This window comes from Sarcophilus harrisii, chromosome 5 (assembly GCF_902635505.1).
Source record: "Sarcophilus harrisii chromosome 5, mSarHar1.11, whole genome shotgun sequence".
Taxonomy (NCBI): domain Eukaryota; kingdom Metazoa; phylum Chordata; class Mammalia; order Dasyuromorphia; family Dasyuridae; genus Sarcophilus; species Sarcophilus harrisii.
Window position 1 is genome coordinate 75,412,198 of NC_045430.1, and position 20,114 is coordinate 75,432,311.

At 33.8% G+C, this 20,114-nt stretch overlaps 1 protein-coding gene across 4 annotated transcripts in view; it reads right to left on the minus strand.

The window, feature by feature from the left end:
- SRGAP1 (SLIT-ROBO Rho GTPase activating protein 1) overlaps window positions 1–20,114 on the minus strand; it is a 290,112-nt gene that overhangs the window by 163,215 nt on the left and 106,783 nt on the right. The gene's annotated exons all lie outside the window — the stretch shown is intronic.

Below are 20,114 nucleotides of genomic sequence, written 5' to 3' on the forward strand. Positions count from 1 at the left end.
TTACCTACACCAATCCTGAGCCAACATGGATAAGAAAAGAGCATCATTTCTTCCCAACTTCTAATCTACCACGTCTTGCCAGTTGGCAATATACAGAGACTGACATCTGGTAATTTTTATTTAGTGCATGTATTTCTAGTTTGTCAAATACACAGCTTCAGAATCATGGGGATGCTGCTTCTAAAAATAACTTTTTTTCCCCCTTTCCAAATAATTCATGCACAATGCCTTCACGAGGGGATTCCACTTCATGGCTCCATTCACAAAATTCATGTGTGTTTTCTACTTAATCTTTGCTGTTTGGAAACTGTTTTTAACAATAGCTTAGTGATACCTATTGCATGAGGATAATGATTTGACTTCTAATGATAATAATAATCATAAGACTTCTTCATGACTTTTATTATATTAAGTCTGCTTGACAGTAATTAAAAGTGAAGGTTAAGCTTTTAGCAGTTTTTATTTCACAAAAGTAGAACAGCAAAGTGTGTCATGCAAAAATACTTACAGTATGGGTAACAATAAATTATGTGTGTTTTGGAAAATAAAATAAGGTAGCTAACAATTACTGACTTTTTTTGGCCTGTGCCAGAGGTATGAGCTCCAAAAAAAAGAAATATCTTCATAATGGAAAACCTCCTCCTTTTCTTATTACTGACTTCAATAGACATATGGATAAAGTGAGTCTGAAAACACTAATGAGAAGAGCAGAGAAACAATGTTCAAAACAAACTCCCTTGATTAGATCCCTGATATTTAAGTATAGATGTGTGTGTATACACATCTATAGGTATACAGATAGTTATACATATCTATGTATATTTCTATTTATATTTTGAAATTCATGCAAGATGATATTCTTTTCTTTTCCCTCTTCCTCCTCCTCCCTCTCCTCCTCTAGAATCCCTTGCTTCCTTAAAATCAAAATTCAGGACTTTCATTAAAGATGGCTACCTAAGTGATTGAAGAAAGGACCAGCTTTTACACACATACAGCAGCAACAAAGTAAGAAGAGGACCAGATTAAATAACATTCAAGAAATCAAAGAAAAATTGTAGCAAGTATCTTTGTTCAGACTGTAGTTAAAAATAGCCAGCAGCTTGCAGATACTGAAGGAATAGATAAATATGCCTATATACTTAGACAAGAACCCCTCAAGAACACCTAAAATTATAGTGCAGCATACCTGAGAGCAGACAAAAAAGCTAAAGGGTAGTCAGAAATTCATGTCACTCTGAGAACCCAAAGGATACTGGAAATTCATAGCACCCTAACCTGAAAACTCCAAAGGGCCTTGAAGACCCACAGCATTGTGAACTTGAATGATCCACGAGGGCTTATAATATATAAGTGCTCTGAGCACAAACATTCCAGGGAAAGTGAATGCCAGCATCAGAAATGTAGGAAATAAAGGTCAGGGTCAAGCAGAACTCAAGTACTTACTCTCAGGAAGGGGCAGAATCTAGCCTAATCTAGCCCACATCCCACATCAGGAAATTAGAAAAAAAAAATCCAAGAAACTGGAAGGGGATTTATGAATATGCTTATACTCTAATAGGGAAAGAAGTATCAAATGTTTCTTTGAATTCTATTATCTTCAAATGCCAAAAGAAAGTTAAAAGAAACAACCTATGTATTTCATTTTGTTTATGGTATTAGAAGAAGGGGAAGAAAAAAAATGGAACACACGGTGGAAAAGGAGGGTAGAAATTTCTTTTTGAAGCATAGATCATGAAAGGAGAGGGAGGAAGGAAGGAAGGAATGAAGGAAGGAAGGGAGGGAGGAAGACAAAAACTCAGTGAACAAGGAATGGGAAAAAAGGAGGAGAAAGTAAAGTCATTAAACCGCTTTTTAAAAAATGAGCAGAATGAAATTCACAGAGAGACAAGACAACAGAACAGCTTTGAATCTAATAGACTGGATTCAGTACATACCTAAATTAAAAAACAAAAAATAAAAAACCTGTCATATGAATTCAACATTTATTTTATACACAATCTCTTGTTCTTCTTTGTATATGAAAATGCTCATATTTGTATATTTTCAAAAACACAACTCAAATGCCACCTCTTAGAAAGGGTTTTCTTCTCAATTCTTCACAATTATTAGTATACTTTCCCTCTTGAAATTATTTGCATGATTTTGCATATACCTTCCCTTTACTAATCTGTGTACATATCCCACCCAGAGTAAAAGCTCTTACATGAGTCAGGGACTGAAAAACAACACTTAGAATATGCTTTTTAAACACTGAACATTAGGGAAAGCCCTTTGTAATGTGCAGATTTTGGTTCCAATTGTATTTTTGTCACAGAGCTTGGGAAAGAAAATCTGATCTCTCAGGGGCTTTGTTTTCTTATCAATAAAATAGGGACAGTACAATGCCTAGAACTTAGTGTAGTATCTGGCACATAGTAGAACTTAATATAAATGTTTACAGATTAAGTGATTAAAAATAAAAAATCTTGCTCTACCTATGTCACAGGATTGTTATAAGGAAGGCATCAGGTAAAGCCCCAAACAATATAAACATGGAAGCTTTTTTATTTTCTTTTTATACTCTTGGGATATGTAGGGAACCTAAAGTTTGCCCTGCCTCAGAATTTCAAATCCAATAGTTTAGGCATCTTTCTACACATTTCACAGAAATTCTGTGAACACCAGAGCAAACCATTTCTTAGAGTTTATCACCACCACCATCTGCTTGTCATTTGATCAAAGAAACTGCTTTACAAACCAGAACTATAATCAGTGTGTCTGCCAACCTCACTCTCAACACATGGGGACAAAAAGATTTTTTTTTTTGCCCTTTTAGAAGAATGATCAAGAGTTTTCATTCAACAATCTGAATAAAACTTTAGAACCATGAGAATATTTAACACATCTGGTTGTGCTAAGAAAAAAAAATACATCAACTGCCTAATGAAAGATGAGTGAGAGAGCCGAAATCCTCTGACCAAAAAACAAAAGTGGGAGAAAGCACACACTGGAATTCTACTGGGAAATTTAAGATAGGGAAGCCTCAAAGCTATGTGGAGTCATTATGAGATGACATGCCCAATTTGCCCAATTTTTAAAAAATATGCCTGAAAAACTTGAAAGAGTAATATACATCTCATTTTAATAAATGTTTCTTTCTTTCTTTCTTTCTTTTTTTTAAAATTTCTCCCTGCTGTACCTATAGCTGGCTATCTGGAAAGTTTACTTAGTTAAGTACAAGTAATTTTCTAATTTCTTAGGAAGAATTGTGTTATTTTGAAAAATATTTGGATGTGGAAAAAGAATCTGGATTTTTTGAAATGCAATAAATGTCCTCTATTGCCCTTTCACCCTCAAAGACCTATAAGGGATATATTAGTTGAACCTCTTCCCTAACCTATATGACATTTTAAGTGCAGGGATAGGAATCATACTTACATTGATTTATGGAGGAAGAAATTCCATTTACAAGTTCAAGTTAACATTTTCTTTGCAATTTATGAATCTTGAAGAGTTCTCTAAAACACTGAGAAGTTAAATGATTTCCCCAGGATAATATATAGTATTGACCCAAATCTTCCTGGCTGCAAAACTTGGCTCTCTAAACCATTCTGCCTCTCCATGGTATGTCATGGAATGATAAAGCTAACCTCAAGGATGAGAACAGGAAAGTACCACTAGCAGAAATATTGGGAAGACAAGAACCATTTGGAGACTCTATGTTGTATTGGCTTTCACAAAAGAGTAGTATAAGTATAGTAGTAGCATAAGGCAGTAGGAAGAATGTTAGTCTTAGAATCAATAGAGAAGTGGGTTCAAACTCTATTTGGGTCTCAGTTTGTTCATCTGAAAAAAAAAGGTTTAAAAGAACCCGTTCTTGAATACATAATCATCTCTCAATTTTAATAGGACAGTGAAAAGCTCTTGTAGTCAAATTAACCGGAATGATTTTCAGTAGATAAAAGGTTTAATTCTTAAACCTTTAATACACTCTTGGCCAAATATAAGTTCTTCCCCCGAATTTTATTTAAGCTTTTTATTTTTCAAAATATATTCATGGATAATTTTTTGACATTAACCCTTGCAAAACCTTGTGTTCCAATTCTCCCCCTATTTCCCCATCCCCTCCCTTAGATGGCAAGTCATCTAATATATGTTAAACATGGTAGAAATATGTTAAATCCAATGTATACATACATATTTATACAATTATCTTGCTGCACAAGAAAAGTCAAATCAAACCGGAAAAAAAATGAGAAAGAAAATAAAGTGCAAGCAAATAACAACAAAAAGAATGAAAATGCTATGCTGTGAACCACACTCAGTTCCCATAGTCCTCTCTCTGGGTGTAGATGGCTCTTTTTAATCACAAGATCACTAAATATATGTTTTAAGTAACTTGGACTAGTGTTGATTACCTCAACACTAAGTATCTACTTCAATGGAACATCCTTCTTAGACTAAAAATATATCCATAAGACTTTTTTATTAACAAATTTTAGTGTGAGATATCTTTTCCATGCAAACTTCCTTCCAATACTATTTTTCCTTCCTGGCCAGATGCTTATATTCCATTCCTTCTTCTGTGGGTGGGAATCCTATTAACTAATCAATCAATCACTAAAAATTTATTAAGGCCTACCATCTATGTCCCAGGGAAGGTGCTAAGTTCTGGGCATACGAAAAAACTACAATCTCTACCCTCATGCAAACAAACATATACAAAGCAAGTTATATATAGGATAAATAGTAAATAATTAAGAGAAAAAGTACTTAAAGGAAGCCAGGAAAGTCCATAGCCGGAATAGAGGAGGAAGAATGTTCCAGGCATGGGGAACAGCCTAAGAGAATGCCTCTTGCCTATTCCTAACAGATGGGTCAGTACCTCCATTTATCCCTGCCTTGATGGATGGACATGGTCACTTATTCCACTTGTTGCCAACTATAATTCTTCCTGTAAAAGAGAGGAGCACCTGGCCTTACTATCTGCCTTGCTACTAAATCCTCTAGCCCACCGTATCTTGTCATCTGCCCTATTACTACACTTTCTAGCCCACTTAATGAATCTTCAAAGAATGACAGAATTTGAGAGTTAGAAGGGACTTTAGTTGCCATCTACACCAATCCATATAGCAAAGAAATCCCCACTATAATATATGGCCTGACAATATTGGAGAGAAGTAGGATTATCATCTCCCTATTCCTGGGGACGTACTAAAAACTTTCATAATAAATGTTGAGATAAAGCAAGGAGGCCCCAGGACTTTTCACTATTACTATAGTTCTAGAAATGTTAGTGAAGCTACTAAAATAAGACAAAGAAATTAAAGGATAAACACTGGTAAAGAGAAATAAAAATTATTTTTATTTGTAAACAAAAAGGCTTCTTAGAAAAGTAATAGGATCTTAAAAAAAAAAACACCATAAAAATCATTAAATTTTCTATATGGCAATAACAAACTTTAGTCGGAAGAACAGAGGGGGAAATTACATTACAAGTAGTTACACAACAATACTACATGATGATCAATTCTGATGGATGTGGCCATCTCCAGCAATGAGATGAACTAAATCAGTTCCAATAGAGCAATAAAGAACTAAACCCAGCTACACCCAGCAAAATAACTCCTAGGAGTTCTTTTAATTAATTAATAGGAGATTAATTAATAGGAGATGATTATGAACCATTACATAGAACTCCCAATCCCTATATTTTTGTCCGCCTGCATTTTTGATTTCCTTCACAGGCTAATAGTACACTATTTCAAAGTTTGATTCTTTTTGTACAGCAAAATAACTATTAAGTCATGTATACTTATTGTATTTAATTTATAGTTTAATATATTTAACATGTATTGGTCAACCTGCCATCTAGGGGAGGGGATGGAGGGAAGGAGGGGAAAAATTGGAATAAAAGGTTTGGCAATTGTCAATGCTGTAAAATTACCCATGCATATAACTTGTATATAAAAAGCTATAAAAAAACAAACAAACAAACAAGTAGTTACAAAATATTTAAAATATTTGGGAGTTAATATACTAAGACATACCCAAGATTTATATGAATACAATTACAAAATGTCCTTTAAAGAAATAATGAATTAATTAAATGATAGAAGGAATATTCATTGTTCATAATTTGAAATCATATTACCTAAATTCTTACAGATTTATATCTGTAATAGTCAATTTAATGATAATTAATAATAAACATTCATAGTTAATAAACAATTCTCAAATGCCAACTATATGCCGGTACAGTACTAAGCCCAGAGGATAAAAATAAGAAACATACAGCCCCTGCCTCTAGAAGCTTACAATCTAAGGAAGGAAATAAACAAGTAAAAGGAAGACAAAAAGGGGAAGAGGCAGCTGCTAATTGGGAGTAATGACTATTTGAAGGTGGTGGAGTAGAAACCAAGTAGAACAGCTGATGGAAAAATAGAAGTAGTTGGAAAATTATAAACCATCTATAAAGGGAGGGCTTGAGAAGAGTTTCTTATTCTGCCTTCTAGTCCTCTAATAAGAAAGGAAAAGTACCAAGAATGCTGAGGACTTGCTGACTATCAAAGCTAAATCAATTCCCATGATAATGAACTTTCATCAAAGAAACAAAAGTTATTTTTGTATACTGCTAATCAAAATATTTACTGACATCTAGTATCTGAAGAAAACTTTTTTCAAATATAGGAGTAAAGAGTAAAGCCTTTAAATTACATAATAAAACTCATCAAAACTATTTGATACAAGTTAGATGAAAAAGAATAAGAAACAATCATACTCAATAAACCTAGTAGTGAGAGACCACAAACAAATGAGGCAAGAAGGTAATTGATTCTCTCTTTGATACAATCACTGGGAAAACTGGGAAGCAAGAGGGGAAAAATAGATTTAGATCACTATTTTACAACCTACATTCTGACGAATTCCAAATTAGCAGATTAATTATAAAAGAGCATATTATTTTAAAAATTGAAGACCTTTAATAATGAAATAAAAGATAAAACAGATCATTTTGACTGCATAAAGTTAATTTTGCATAAACAAAATCAATTTATATGAGAAAATTATTGATTAGGAAAAAAATCTTTCATCAAAATCAAGTATTTCTTGATAAGGATCTGTTAAGCAAGATATATAAGTAATTAATAATGATAATAATTCATAATATCTATTTTTCTAGTACCTATTATATGCCAGGCACTATGTGAAGCACTTAATAAATATGTTTCATTTTATCTTCACAACAACTCTGGAAGATATATGTTACTATTCATGCTGTTCAGTCATTTTTCCGTGGCGTCCGATTCTTCAGGACTTCATTTGGGGCTTTCCTTGCAAAGATATCAGAGTAATTTGCCATTTCCTTTTCTAGTTTTTTTTTTTTTTTTTTTACAGATAAGGAAGTAAGGGTAACTTTTCCAAGGTCACACAGCTAGCAAGTAGCTAAGGTCACATTTGAACTCAGAAAGACAAGTCTTTCTGATTCTTGGCCTAGCACTCTATTTACTGAGCCACCTGACTCCTGTATATACTATTATCACCCTTGTTGATATAGTTGAGGAAACTGAGTCAAAAAGTAACTTGTCTAAGGTCATACAGTTAGTAAATGTCTGAAGCTAGATCTAAATTCAGGTCATCTTGACTCTAAGCCCTGCATTGTAGGTCTATGTCTGACTCAGGCTCATAACTCAGATCAAAAACTTTTTTAAAAAAATGTCATATATGTTAAAATATGTTAAATCCAATATATATAAACATATTTATACAATTCTCTTTTTGCACCAGAAAAATCAGATCAAAAAGGAAAGAAAATGAGTAAGAAAACAAAATGCAAGTGAACAACATTAAAAAGACTGAAAATGTTATGTTGTGATCCACACTCAGTTCCCACAGTCCTCTCTCTGGGTGTAGATGGCTCTCTTCATCACAAGATCATTGGAAATATTATCAGCTATCTCATTGTTGGAACGAGTCACCTTCATCAGACTTGATCGTCATATAATATTGATATTATATATATTATAATATTGCTGTGTACAATGATCTCCTGGTTCTGCTCATTTCATTTCGCATCAGTTCATTTAAGTCTCTCCAGGTCTTTCTAAAATCATCCTCCTAGTTGTTTCTTATAGAACAATAATATTCCATAACATTCATATACCATAACTTATTCAGCCATTCTTCAACTGATGGGTACCCACTCAGTTTTTAATTTCTTGCCACTATGAAAAAGGGTGCCACAAACATTTTTGCACATGTGGGTCCCTTTCTCTCCTTTAAGAGCTCTTTGGGGGGAGTATAACTTACACAAAGTTATAAATATTCAGGCAACATTTGAATCCAGGTCCTTTGAACACAAACACTCCGTAGCCCCATCATTTAATAGCAAAGGAAACAAATGTGAAGACAGACAGTGCACAGACACTTACTAGCTGTGTGATTCTGGGCAAGGTAATTAACACTATTTACCTCAGTTTCCTTATCTGTAAAAATGAACTGGAGAAGAAAAAGGCAAACCACTCTGATATCTTTGCCAAGAATGGAAAATAGGGTCATGAAGAATTGGACACAATTGAAACTACTGAATAATTAAAAATGAAAGGCATCAACTTTAAAAATAGCTTGCAAATGGCAAGGGGTATAAGACATAATTTCAAGGAAGTGAGCTGATCTTGTAGCAAGAAGCAGAAATAATCAGCGAACAAGCTGAGTGCTCCATGGATATGCATGAAATGTTGCAAGAACTGAAGAAAGATTGAACTTAACTAAGTAGACAATCAATAATTAACTAGAAACCAAGGACAAAGAGAATATAAATTTAAAAGGTGTGGATGGGCTGCAACTAGTAGAGAAGCAACAACAGCAATGAAATCATGGATGCACAATATTTCTTAATAATTCTATTATCTCAATGAAACCTACCTTTCCATTCTCATCTCAGTCATGAACACAAATTCAATGCTTTTATGTCAATAAAATGATGGCAATGTATCTTCTTTAGTGTCATTTTCATTGACTAAAACTAGATGACCAGTTTTCACAATTGATGTTCCCCCATATTGATGAACTCAAACAACAAAAATACAAAATGGTCACTGACATCTACGAGTTCTAAGTTGTGGGTAGGATACAAGTGCCAAAGACACCAAATAGTGACAGCCAAATAGAAGAAATATCAATTAGTCAGGAAAGCTTCCTTGGAGAAAAGTATGGATTCAGATGGGCAGAAAATGTTAGGGAAGGTAAATTAGAAAAAAAGATGGGAATATCAGGGAAAAAATGGGGCTGGGGAATGAAGCAGTCAAGAAGAGCCTCTTCAATCTATTGAAACTTTTTAATGCTCCACTAAATAATCTATAATTAGTGGAGAAATTCTGTAAGACATGCCTGAGGATTTCCCATCTCTGATGCCTTGCCAACTATAGCACTTGTGAAGTGCTTCCATGCAAAAGCTATGGGTGGAAACAATTCTTTAACTGCCAAATTACAAAACTGGATCAAAAGCCACCTCATGCCTCTGGAAGATAATACTCTCCCCTTGACATCTTTGCCCATGATCTTACAAACCCTGCACTATCAGTGATTGTGTATAGTTATAAAAATAGGTTATTTTCACCTTAACACGGAAATAAATTCAGCCCAGGGAATCATAGACATTGCCCTACAAGGAAGAGGGCAATTAGGTGAAAGAATCAACATTTTAGTCAGAATAGATTGAAAGCTTTTCCTCAATTTGGTAGGATAGTTTTTATGAGTATAGTCTAATAAAATTTTAGTTTCCTAAAACTGGATTTTTAATCTTATTTTATTTACAAATTAGTTCCATTTGCAAAACATTCCTTATAAATTTAAATACACATTCTGCTTTTTTTCTTCAGTGTTTAACCTAAAAAACAAAACAAAGCATTTTATTTCACTCACAAAGCTAAATCTCTAAGGCAAACTTTGAAAAAATTGTTACTAAAGAGAAGAAAAAAGTTATCTATCAAAAGACTGAAACCCCCCCCCCCCCATCATTTTAAAATAAATTGAGTAACAAGGAACCAATCTATAATCTATAAGAAATCAGAGCAAATCTGAATTGTAAGGACTCTCAGAATTTTTACTTAAGGAAGAATTCCCTTTGTTAAATATTCCAACATGCTTTGTGGCAATCATCTCTCTGAGAAAAACAACAACAACAACAACAATCAAACCTGTACAGACATTTTTAAGTTTAGTCTGTATTAATATTTTCCCTACAGTCTTAATTCTAAACAATTAACAAAACTATAAATCAAGCCCTATTTTACAACCTCTGCTGATTCCTGAGTATGTGTGCTCACATCAAAAACTCACTTCTCAAGAAACAGAAAAAACAAACATGCTTTAGCATATCTAACATCCTGATAATCGGTCATTTGCCTTGTAAAAGCCTCCAGTGATGAGAAATTGACTCATTCCTGAGGCAGCTTTACTTTGGATGTGCTTTACTTGTTAAGAAGTCTGTCCTCATATCAAGTTTAAATCTGCATATCTATAATTTCCGGTCAAGCTGAAATAACACACATTTGAATTGTCTTAGTAAGTTTCTGAAGATCACCTGGCAGGACAAGATACCAAATACTGAGGTCCTTTTTTCAAATGCTGCCAAGCATTCCAAACTCTACTGAAAAGAGCCCAACAGCTGTCACATTATTCAAATGCCACATGTAAATTTGCTAAAAAGATTATTTTATGGAGAACTCACACATGGCAAGCGCTCACAAGGTGGTCAAAAAAAGCAATATAGGACATTCTCAAGGTCTCCCTTAAAAAGTTTAGAATTGATCATATAACATGGTAGACAGTGACCCAGAATTGCATACCCTCATCAGAGAAGGTGCTCTATAACAAAATAGAATCGACTTAGCTCAGAAGTAATGCCAGCTGTGCAAAGTTAAAGAAGCCATTAGAAATGTCCATAGGGATTATTTGTATCTGATCTGTGGCAGAGTATTCTGAACTCATATTGGTCTGATCAGCCACAATAGGACATATTTTAATTCGATTCTAACATTTTGGTTCTCTTTGAGAACAACGGACAACAATTAACTGTGAATATTTGAAGGTCATATTAAGGAATATTTTCCTTAAGATTCCTCTAATCCTAGAAAAGCTGACAGTTTTTTCCATTGATCCTTTATATATAATTGCAATTGAGTCTCATTGTCCTGGAGACCTTTCATTCCATTTCATGACCTGGAGACCAATTCATCAATGTGTTCTCTAAAATGTGGTCCTTATAAATAAACATAATATTTGTAATGTGATCTGATACAGGTAGAAAATGTAAGGGGTAATATTTCTTTTGTAACTAGCTAGCTAAATAGGCAAATAAAAAGTGGTTTTAATAAATGTAGGGAAGTTACAAATACAGACTGGTAAATCATAATTTATGGTCTTAAAAAAGTTCCTGGAACCACTGAAGTCTAGAAGCATTAATTGTACACATGCATCAGAAACAAGATTTGAACTCATATTTTCTTGACTTAAGACCAGTCCTCTATCTATTAAAGCATACTTCTGTCTTCCTACCACAACGTACTGCTGACTCACAATGAGTTTCTGATTCATGCTAAAACATTCAGGGGCTTTTTCCACATGAACTCCAGTCCAGCAACATCTCACCCTCAATCACTTTACTTCTTGTACATGATGGTGGAAGAAACACTATCTTTACAATCTTCCAAGGAGATGAGACTGATAAGAAAGGAAAAAAAAATCAATAATGTGGGTTTATGTACTTCTGGAAGGAAGAAATAGTTTAAGAAAGTACTGAAGTGAATTATTTACTTTCAGGACTTACTGAAAGCAGCACTTTCTTAAATACTCCATAATTAAGAAATTGAAACCCAAACCATTAGAAATCTTTCTTAATGATAGATTTTTTAAACACCAGAAAAAGATAATGATGGATTGTTCACACACCGATTTCAAAGTCTGAATTTCTTGAGCTTTTGTCAATTAGATCTCCAATTGGTCTATAAACATTTATTGAGTTTATTTATTAAGCACTGTGCTAGTTGCTAGGGATACAAAAAAAAGTCAAAGGTAGTCTCTGCCCTCAAGGAGCTTACAGTGTAAGAAGGGAAGCAACATGTAAATAACTATATACAAACAGCTATATACAAGATAAATTGGTAATAATCAAGGCATTAGAAGAAAGGCACTAGAATTAAGAAGAATTAGGAATGCAGAACCCATCTTTTGTGGTTTGCAGTGTTCTATGGGGTTGCAAATGGGAGTTGTGTAATTACAATTTATTATCAATCAATGTTTGATTTCTATACTTATTTTATATACCAATATACCCAGGGTCACATAAAAACTGGTCAGGTAAAAAATGTTGTGAGTAGAAAAAAGTTTTAAAAACCCTGCTGTAGAAGATGGAATTTTAGTTGGGTTTATAGGATTCAGGAGATGGTGATAGAAAGAACATTCTAGATAGGAGAGAAGGGAGGGGACAACCAGTGAAAATATCCAGAGCTAAAAGATGAAGTATGTCTTAAACGGGCAGTTCTAAATCATAGAATGTATGGTGGGTCCAAGGTATGAGAAGACTGGAAAAATAGAGAGGAAGGCCAGGTTATGAAAAGCTTTGAACACCAAATAAAAAATTTCATTATTTGATCCTGGAGGCAACTGGAGTTTGCTGAGTTGGTGAAGGGTTGGGCTATGATATAATCAGACATGTGCTTTAGGAAGATCAATTTGACAGCAATGTGCAAAATGACTTGAGTAGGGAGAGACTTGAGGAAGAAAGACTAATAAATATGGTATTGCAATACCACAAGTGTAAGGTGAGAGGGTCTGAATCTTGGAGAAATTCATGGAAAGTACTAATCCAAAGATATGAATTTTTTTGGAATGACTGCATAAATAATACACATAAGGCTCATGTTATTTTTTTTTAACTTAACTACTATCAAGTCCCATTTTATCCTTAATAATTACAGAAGAGATGCATCTAAAAAAGCCAATTTATGCTACATATTACACTTTGATCAAGTTTTAAAGCTATATTTTTCAGCTAGCTGAAATCTTTCACAGGGGACTGATTTAAACTTGCAAATCTATCTTAAATTAGGTAATTTTTTTTTCCTCCAACGTGTAATTAGAATTTTAAAGCATTTGCTCTTCCTATCAGAGATCACTATTGAATAGAAAATGGGAAATAGATTCAATATGTAATGAAAAGAATAAGAAAACATTATCAATTTATATTCAAAATTATTTATCTACAAGTATTTTAAACATATGTAGGATGCTAATGCAACCAATAAGTACTTCACATACACTGCCTCATTTGATTATCACAAGGGACCCAATGAGAAGTAGTACAAACAACAAATAGGCCCTATCGTTAACATCCACACTTATATTTATAAATATATAAAAATTATAAAGAAATTGACCAAACATTTATTAGACATTTACCATCCCTCAAATAATAATATTAAATTAAAAGCTAAATAGGGGCAGTTAGGTGGTGCAGTGGATGTAGCATCAGCCGTGAAGTCAGGAGGACCTGAATTCAAATCTGATCTCAGACACTTAACACTTTCTAGCTGTGAGACCTTGGACAAGTCACTTAACCCCAATTGCCTCAACAATAAATAAATAAATAAAATAAAAGTTAAATTACCTTCAGTACAATGTTCCCAAGAAGTCAGAGTCAAGAAGACAAGATCCATTCTTGGACCCTTATAATTAGCTGTATGATTCTAGGCAAATGATTGAATTTTGATGACAATAATAGCACTAACCTCCCAGGATTTTAAGGATAAAATGGAAAGATATTTGCAAGTTTTGTCCTTAAAGCATTCTAATAAATGCTAGCTATGTAACCTTCCATAGGATCCTTCCAAAACTGCAGCAGCTGACCCACGATTATATTTTAAAATTATGATAACCTGCTCAAGGACTATGCTTGTCTCTGTGTCTTTATATTCCTTTTCATATCCAGTAGCATCAAGTAAATAGATAATGCTCAATAATTCTATGTTGAATGACTGAACTAATAAAAGTTTGAGATAGACAAGTAATCGCCAAGGGGCCTGGCTTTCCTTTACTCATGAAATAATTGCCTGGCCAAGCCAAGATATTGGGATTAGTTTTTAAAAATTTTTATTAAGTACCTACCATTGCCAGGCACTATGCTAAGTTCAGGGGTCAAGAAAATTCCCTAAATGCTTTTTAAGGATATGATCCTTAAAAAAAAAACACACACACACACACAAAAAAAAAACACCCTACTCCAATGAAAGTATAAATGAAAGACATTTTTGAAGGCACATTAATGAATAAATGAACAAATATTAATTATCTCCTCTGATCTTCATAATAACCCTGGGGGGGAAAGTGCTATTGTTATTATCATCACGACTTTACACTTGAGAAAAGTGAGACAAGACAGAATGTCATACAGCTGGTAAGTGTCTGAGGCTAGATTTTAACTGTCAGACTTTCCTGACTTCAAACTTATTTGTTCTATCTGCTATGACTACTGAGATGCCTTAGCTTAAACTCATAGTCTTGTCATTGCAATGCAATGTAATCCAATTCAACAAAACATTTAGTATGTTTCTATTGTGCCTAAGGGACCGGAAGTATAAAGACAAAAATGATAGATGTTTTCATACTATTTTAGCGAATACAACACACAGAGAGATAAGTACAATAGAAAAATCATTTGAGGTGGGAGGGAATACTGAAAAATGGGTGAGTGGGATGGAGGGAATTAAAGATGGCTTTGCACGGCATCTGAACAGAATCTGCAAAAAAAAAGCTAAGGATAGAATTACCAATGTACTTTTTGCATCATTATGCATTGTAGCCAATGAAGAAATTTAAACTTAAAAAAAATACTTAAATATTTCACTGAATTGATAAGTAGTACATGAGAATAGATACATGAATGCAAGATTTTATATTCTAGAATGAAATAACTAAAGATGTAATTCCTTCCCAATTATCTTTTTCAAATGATAAGAAAGGAGTTTATAAAACAAGTTAAAAACAAATGCACAATTGGACATTTAAGAAGCACAATTATAACTATATCTTTGTTGTTGTTGAGGCAATTGGGGTTAAGTGACTTCCCCAGGGTCACACAGCTAAGAGTGTTAAGTGTCTGTCGGGTCCTCCTGATTTCAGGGCTGGTACTCTATCCACTGCGCCACCTAGCTGCCCTGATTATAACTATATCTTAACAGACAAGATCTTTGGAAGTTGATGTTTCTTGCTGTTTTTTAATAGATTTTCAGGCAAACGTTTTAAAACAGATTTATGCTAAAAAAAAAAAAAATGTAAAAAGAGACAAGTCGTGGCTATTTTCAACAACACAGAACATGTTCTATCAGCAAAGGGGTTACCATTTGTTCCCTAGGTTACATTTTGTTGCTTTATAAGCACATGAAATTTTTGCTTTTAATTAAAATGTTTTTTGATATTTTCAGCACCCCAGTTTCCTTTAAAAGATCTTAATTCTGTGACCAGGAGGATGAAAGCAGAGAGGGTTGGAAAGCCATGAATTAATACTGAGTGAAAGGAGCAGAACCAGGAGAGCATTATATACTTCAACAGCAATACTATATAAGGATGTATTCTGATGGAAGTGGATTTCTTTGACAAAGAGAAGATCTAATTCATTTCCAATGATGGACAGAATCAGCTACACCCAGAGAAGGAACACTGGGAAATGAATGTGGACTACTTGCATTTTTGCTTTTCTTCCCAGGTTATTTTTACCTTCTAACTCCAATTTTTCTTGTGCAACAAGAGAACTGTATGGATCTGCACACATATATTGTATCTACGACATACTTTAACATGTTTAACAGATATGAGACTGCCTGCCATCTAAGGGAGGGGGTAGAGGGAAGAAAGGGAAAAGCTGGCAGAGAAGTGAGGGCAAGGGACAAGGTTGCAAAAATTATCCATGCATATGTTGTCAAGAAAAAGCTATAATTTAAAAAAATCTTAATTCTGGTTTAAGTTAATTCCCATGGGAAATTAGTTTATGTTTATTAGTTTATGTTTATTATTATGTAATTAGCTTATGTTCTTTTATATCTAAACAAGTTTTTCCTTTCCTATTATTAACTATTACCCTTAAATTCAAGATACATCTCTAAGCCATATTTTTTAAAAAGGAAAATTTATCTTTTTAAAAGAAGATGCAGCTGTGTGATTGTAGGTAAATCACTTAATCCCAATTGCCTTGCCCCCCCCCAAAAAAAAGAAAAAGAAAAAAAAAAAGAATATGCCATTCATATAGATTAAACCTCATGAAAGTGGCATGTAAATTATCTAAATGTGCTGGTGTTAGATGCATTAAACACCCCAAGATTTATTATGTTAGAACTCTATAAATATTTGAATTTTTATCTTCATAACCTAAGACTATTAACATTACTGTGACTTCAAAAACTTTTTTCATTTATATTTTTATTTGGAATATATTAATTCTGGTTTGTTTGTTTTTTAGATTAATTCTTAAAGGCTTATATCTTAAAAAAAAAATTTAGGACATTTTCTTGACCCTTGAAATATTATCTTCCATTTCACTCCAAATCATTTGGTAGGATTCAGTCCTACTCTCTGATGTTCTTTCAGATCTAGAATTTAATCTATTTCCTCCTCAGTGATTTCCCTTCCTACAAACAGCACACAAGTTGGGGTGGGAGGCAGGAGTCTTCCCATATAAAAACCTTCTTAAATAGCAACTGAAGGAGAGAATAGAAAAAAGGAGAAAGAAGTAGAAAAAAGGAATAGAGGAATTAAAGTAAAGGAAGGTGGGAGGGAAAGAAGGAGAGAAGAAGAGGCAAGGAAAAAGAAAGGCAAATATATATATATGAAGAGAGAGGAGAAGGGAGGATGAAAGTAAAAGAATAAAGAACTGCAAAAGATGAAGGAGAAAGGAGATAAAAATTGAACAAAATTATCATGTTAGGCAGAGAAAGAAAATGAATGAACATAAATGAAAGAATAGAAGAAGTTAAGCAAGAGAGATAGCAAGAAATAAAAAAAGCAACATTTACAAAGTAAGAACACAAGTAGTAATCATAATCAGAGACAAATCAAATCCTCTAAAGGTTATCTGGTCCAATCTTCATATTCAGAAGATTCCCGAAATTCACTTTTGCTTTTTAGGCAACCATCTACATACTAGAAAACAGTTCTTGATACTGTCCCAAAGAGATCAAAGAGAAAAAGGATACAAGGTGCAAAAATATTTATAGCAATTCTTTGTGGTTGGAAAGAACTGGAATCTAAGAGAATTCTCATCAATTGAGAAATGGTTAAACAAATTATATTTAAAGCATAACAGAATATTATTACACCATAAGTAATGATTAAAGAAGTAATTTCAGAGAAGCTTGGAAGACTTGTATTAATTTTTTTAAAAAAAGGAAATAAGCAGAACTAGGAGAACACTCAAATTAAGAATAACAATATTATAAAGAAAATCTACTTTGATCATTTAATATAAGAATAAACTTATATTATGGTAAAAAAAAAAAAAGTTATTTTTGAAAGACTTAAGAACTATGACCAATGCCATGACCAACCATATACTGGACCAATGATGAATTATGTTAATCTATCTCCTAATAAAGAGGTAATAATATTCAAGATGCGAATAAGATATATATATTTTTAATATGATCAATGACAGAATTGTCATCCATGTTTATTACAAGGGATTTTTCCCCCTTCTTTTTCCCCCTTTCTAATTTGGAGTGGGAAAGGGAAAATAAGGACAGGGCAGTCAAAAAATGAAATAAGAAAAAAATAATGAAAAATTGTTTTTCAACTTTGAAATATTGTTTTAAGTGCACAGAAACAGATAAAAGGAAGGCCAGAAAGCATAATAGGGTTTCTTTGAAAGTTATATGTTAATATATTATATGTTTTAAAAGAAAAGCAAGTTGCATATAAAAAGCCACAGTTTCATGGCAATCTTCTTATTCTCTTCTAACGTGTACAGAAATGCTCATTGTAATTGGTGTTGGTAGAGTTCCAAATTTAAAAAAATTTAAAAAAAAAAAATTCAACTGAAGGATAAAACTTCAAGGTCAAACATGGTGCAAGCTCTCTCACAATGCTTCTTCCTAAAACTGAAACTTACTGTTCTTAGCTGCAAAAGGAATATAACTGGTAGCAAGTTTTAGCTTTGCATGGTAATTCAGTTAAATCTAGGGTAGTCATTACACATTCACCTCCTTGTGAACATGTGACTTCAATATTAATGGAGTCTGCCAGGAAAAGAATTCACCTTTCTTCAAAGAACCCTAAATCAAATGTAGTTCTAAACCCAAAGCACGAAAGACCTCCTTTTTCTATTTTTTTCACATGTCTCTCTGTGAGCAAGTCTAGTCTCTCAATTATGAATCTTGCCATCTCAAGGGCCGGGTCATCCTGGAAAGCAATTAAAAGCAGGTAGAATCTCTTATAATACTTCTTACCTTCTTCCTTGGCAATGTGGAACCTAATTCACATGAGCCAAAAGTCTGCCACTGATAATTATGGAAACCACCCCCCCTCCCTTTTTTTTCTTTTCTTTTTAGCACCATGAAGTTTAGATGCTTCTGGCAAAAACCCATGCTATTCAGAGACACAGTTCATGTTCTTTTGGCTGCCTGCACTTAGGGAGCTGTTTGAATGGATGGCATGAAGCCTTCTACCACTCTGTTGGACAGCTCCCCAAGAATAGGTGCCAAGTGACCATGATTTCAGCCGGCAGGCAGTCTACAAAGTCAGGCATCTTTCCCTTTGTGAATGTGGCTTATGGATGCCAGCAGCTCAGCTCAGATCTAATTAATTCCCCTCCCTCACTTTGATCAGAGAGGTTTTTTGTTTTGTTTTGGGTTTTTTGGTTGTTTTTGTTTTTGTTTTCTTTGGTTAGGATCGACCATGAGAGCCAAATACTCAGCTCCAATCCAAAGGGAATTTGTAAAATTGCTTAGGATTTTCATTTCTTGAGATTGATACATAAGTTCTTCATATTTTTAAGGTCTAAAAAGTGAGTAGCAGCATAGAGAAATCTGAATGAATCTTTGAAGCATATAATTAATTAAACACACAATGAGAAAGATAGCATGTCATGGATCATCCCTGGACTTGGAGCCAAGAAGACACTTACATTCAAGTCCTTCCTCAAACATTATTTGTGTGATAGATGCATTGTCATCTAGGCAATCACTTAGTGCCTCAGTTTTCTCATTTGCCTAAAGAGGAATTTCATTGGACCCAATGAAATTTAAAATCCTTTTCAGCTCTAAACCAATGATTCTTTAAGTAATTAATTTTGGGAAATGAGAAAAAAATTAAGCTTTTAGAAAGTTATTCCAATGTTTCCACATCTTCCTCCTTGATACAGATGAGAATCCATCCACAACTTGTTATCATCTGCATTTCTTATCCATGTCTTTCTACAAAATGTCCATCAAGGATTCTACCCTACGTCCTGAAGGCCTTGTGGTGGTTTCTTTTTTTTTAAGTGTTTCAGATAGTAGGATTAGAGTTGTCCATCTCATTATTCTAAAGAACATCACCATATTCCTAGCCTTCAAGTCTCACAGACTTGACTCTTCAATTATAATGACTTCATATTTCCAATCTATTGTCAAATATTGTCATTCTATAAACACCTTTGACATTAAAAACCCTTCCCAACCTGTCCCCTCTTTTTAAATTGTTTAACGTTTTAGTGTCCTAGGCATAATCTGCAACCCACTAAACTGATATACACCATTTTTCATACATGATATTCCATCCCCTGACTTCATGTTTTTTGACTGGCTTTCTTTCAAGCTTATTCTCCTTCCCTTCATCTCTGTGCTTCTGTGACTTCTTTTAAGAGAGACAGAGAGAGAGAGACAGAGACAGAGATGGACAGACAGGCAGGCAGGTAAGAGATGGACAGACAGAGAGGCAGAGAGATAGAAAAACAGAGACAGAGACAGAGGGGCAAGCAGGTAGAGAGACAGAGACAGGCAGCAGAGAGACAGAGACACACCAAGACAGAGAGAAAGAAAGAAGAGACAGATATACACAGAGTGAAAGAGATATGAGAGAAAAAAACAGAGAGAGACAGAGACAGAATC